Source organism: Pan troglodytes, chromosome 21, assembly GCF_028858775.2.
Source record: "Pan troglodytes isolate AG18354 chromosome 21, NHGRI_mPanTro3-v2.0_pri, whole genome shotgun sequence".
Lineage (NCBI taxonomy): Eukaryota > Metazoa > Chordata > Mammalia > Primates > Hominidae > Pan > Pan troglodytes.
The window spans coordinates 63449596-63453438 of record NC_072419.2 but is presented as its reverse complement, the minus strand read 5'-3'; the positions used below and the strand labels follow the sequence as shown (position 1 = coordinate 63453438).

General features: G+C 52.1%; 1 long non-coding RNA gene across 1 annotated transcript; it reads left to right on the top strand.

The window, feature by feature from the left end:
* LOC107970064 (uncharacterized) lies at window positions 1-3347 on the top strand. Its single transcript, XR_001712308.2, has 2 exons — window positions 1-882; window positions 3013-3347. It is a non-coding gene; the product is annotated as an uncharacterized LOC107970064 (long non-coding RNA).
* The last annotated feature ends 496 nt before the right edge of the window (window positions 3348-3843 follow it).

Here is a 3843-nt window from a genome sequence, read left to right as displayed (position 1 = left end):
CCCAATTCTTTATAGAGTCACTTGTCACCCCAGTTATCCTACATGTGCCTGGGAAGGAGGATGGGATGACTGGTCTGAATCTTTGCAAAACACAGTGAAAGCTTCTGAGCCCTCCCTCTGAGCCAAGGACCGTGCTCAAGGCATAACAAGTGCTTCACACTTGATCTCACTCACTGAACGCTCACAAACCTGAGAGCTGCGCCACAGACTGCCTTTGCGCCCCTATAGACCAAACGGGACCTTTAAACGTTTGCTGGGCTGGGTCCTCACAACCCCAGGGGGAGTTGTTCACACAAGCGTCAGTGGAAACAACTCCTCCAGGGTGGGGCAGTGCAGAGGGGGCCCTGGCCAGCCCTAGTCTGAGGCATCTGACGGCAGGACCAACCCTCCCTCACAGGACCCAGCCCTTGTCAGGGCCCAGCCCACACTGGGGTTGGTGCCCGTCTATCCCTGACAAGGACACTCACAGTGACCTCCTTCGGACATGTTTTTCTTCTTGCCTGTGGATCAATTCCTCCTGGCTTAGACCCCTCCAGGACTCTGGCACTGATCTCTCTTGGTCTCGGATTTGAGGAAATAAAAATAGAAGAGGAAAAACACAGAACTCTCCAAAGCTTTGGAGTGGCTGCAGCCATCTGGATGGAGGCAGCATGCGCCTGGGCTGGAAGAGCCACGGTCCCTTGACTGAGTCTCGGTGCTTCTCCCCGTCCCTCTCAGACACGGCTCTCATGGTGGACGAGATGGGGCCGGATCTTAGGCCCGGGATTCTGCAGAATGCAAGGCTCAGAGCTTGCCAAGCTCTGAGTGGCTTGGAGACTGGTGTGAGGACTGAGGGTGCCCACAGATCACCAACCCACACCGGCAGCCTGAGTTGGAAGACAGGTACGAACTACTGGCCGGCCAAGAGTCCCTCAGGTTCTGTGCTCAGGAGGGCCTGGAGTTTGGTTTCATGCTTTTGTTCTTGCTGTCTTGAATTTATTCATACCTTTTGAACAAGGGCCCCGCATTTTCATTTTGCCCTGGGCCGTGCAGATTCTCTAGCTGGTCCTGTGCCCAAAGGACAGAGCAAGGACTCAGAGTCCAATTCGGCGTCTGCCACGTTCATCATTCAACAAGTCCGTCTTGAGCACCTGCGAGCTGCAGGCAGTGTTCTGGGCAGAGGGATATGCTGGGGTCAGGAGGGAGGGGTGCCCGGGCTCTGGAGTCAGTGGGGAGGAAGCCCAGGCTCTGGGGTCAGGAGGAAGGAGGCTCTGGGGTGACATGTCCCTCTGCCTGGACAGGCTCCTGAGTGCATCATCAAGGAAACCCTCAGGCAATGGCAGGTGTCAGGTAGAAGATTAACAAAGTAGGCTGGGCAAGGTGGCTTACGCCAGTAATCCCAGCATTTTGGGAGGCTGAGGCGGGCAGATCACCTGAGGTCAGGAGTTTGAGACCAGCCTGGCCAACATGGTGAAACCCCGTCTCTGCTAAAAATATAAAAATTAGCTGGGTGTTGTGGTGCACACCTGTAATCCCAGCTACTCGGGAGGATGAGGCACGGGAATCTCTTGAATCCGGGAGGCGGAGGTTGCAATGAGCCAAGATTGTGCCATTGCACTCCAGCCTGGACAACAAGAGCGAAACTCTCTCAAAAACCAAAACCAAAACCAAAACAAAAACAAAGTAGCCTGGGCAACATAGTGAAACTCCATTCTACAAAAAATACAAAGCTTAGCTGAGTGTGGTGGCATGTATCTGTAATCCCATCCACTTGGGAGGCTGAGAGGTAACGATCATTGGTCCTCAAGGCTGCCGTGAACCGTGATTATGCCACTGCACTCCAGCCTGGGCAACAGGGTAAGACCCTGTCTCAAAAAAACAAAAACAAAACAAAACAAAAGGATTAACAAAGCATCCCTGTAGGAAACAAAATTGGCTCAAATTAGGACCAACTGAAGGCGGAAGGTGGAAGGGAAGGGGCTGGGACGTGTACAAAATTGTGAAAGGCGGAGTGCATGGAATCCATGTAAAATGCCCCCAAGCCTAAAGGGATGAGGGAGACACTGAGGCTAAGAGCCAGAGGAGGCCCTTCCTGGGGAAAGTCAATGAAGCTGGAGAGGAGAAGTCAGCCTTGCCACTAGTGATGTTAGGGTTTGGAGCATTGTTTGTGTGGGGCCATCCTGTGCATTGTAAAGTGTTTAGCAGCAACACTGGCTTCTACCTACCGGATACCAGTAACATCCCCCAGACATTGCCACGTGTCCCTGGGGGACACAGTTACCCCCAGTTGAGAACCACTGCATCAGAAAAGCTGGAGTCAGACAATGAGGCTGGAGCCTGAGGCCTGGGGCGAAGCCGGGGGTTTCGAGGGTTGGGGTCCACTTACTCAAGGATCTTCAGGTGGACAAGTGAAGGAGCTGGGGTTGAGCCCTGTCCTGCCTCCTGGAGACCCCAGTGACATCCAGCCTGCTGGGCTGGCCATCATGAGCCTGTGGTCTGCCAGCGTCTGCCTCCTTATGAGAGCCGCAGGGACCTGCAGGAGGCTGGGAAGGGGCATGGAGAGCTGCGAATTTATTGAAGGGAAACTCCTGTAACAAATAGGGCCACCGGACAAAGGACCTTGTGTGTCTTTTTAAAGGAACAATTTGGAGCTTTTGTGAGCTGCGTGACCACGGGCACATCACGTAGCTCCTTGAAGCCTTAGTTTCCTCTTCTGTAAAATGGGCACAGTCATAATAACCTTCTAGGTTGCTGGGGTCATTCATTAAGTTGATGTCAGCAGAGCATTTATCACGGAGCTGGCTTATTGAAGCTGCCATCGTGATCTGATGACATTTAGGGTCCTCTGCTTAAAGCCCCCCAAGGGCTCCCCCCTCACTCGGGTAAAATCACCAGAAAGGCCATGCAGGACACACCCCCGCTCCTGCTGGCATTAGGTCTGCCCCCTCCACCCCAGTCTTCATTTCCTATGACTGCTGTAATACATGACTGCAGACTTAGTGCCTTAGAATGACACATATTTATTCTTTTAAGGTCAGACGTCTCAGAAGAGCTGGCTTATTCGGGAAGCTCTGAGGAACCTTGCCTTGTCCAGCCTTTTGGGCACCCCCACTCTTTGGCTCACAGTCGCTCCCTCCATCTTCACAGCCAGCACTGAAGCATTCCTCACTCACTCTCATTCAGACCTCTGCTCCCAAGAGTCTTGTCATCTCTCTCTCTGACCGTCTCACGGAAACCCTGTGATGACATGGGGCTCACCCACATATTTCAGGATAGTCTGCTCATCTCAAGATCCTGAACTCCATCGCACCTGCAAAGTCTTTTGTGCAAGGTGTGATATAATAAAAAATAAATATTTGGTCCTGGCACAGAGTTTCTAAAACCCTTGGAATTCCCTCAGCGGGCTGATGGGAGCATCGATTGTCATTCAGACCAATCCTCTCCTGACCATACCTGAGTTTATGCTAATTAGGTAACCCTTGAATGGCCAATGGAATCAACCCTCCAGAGCGAAACTCTGTCTCGAAAAAAAAAAAAAAGAAAGAAAGAAAGAAAAAATAAATGCTGATTAGAGGGTTAGAACTTTCAGCCCCACCTCCTGACCCTGGGGAGGGGAGAGAGGCTGAAGGTTGATCTAATCACCAATGGGGAAAGATTTAATCAGTCATGCATACCCCTCCCTGAAAGAAGGGGTTCAGAGAGCTTCCAGGTTGGTGAATGCGGGTTGATTCTGGGACCAGGAATGCTGTTTCTGCAGACAGCTGCAGGGCTATTCCCTAGGCTTCTTGAGGTCTTTGTCCAAAGTCACCTTTCCCAGAGTCTTCTGACCCCTGTTGACCCCTGAGTCTCCTCCTGACCATCTCT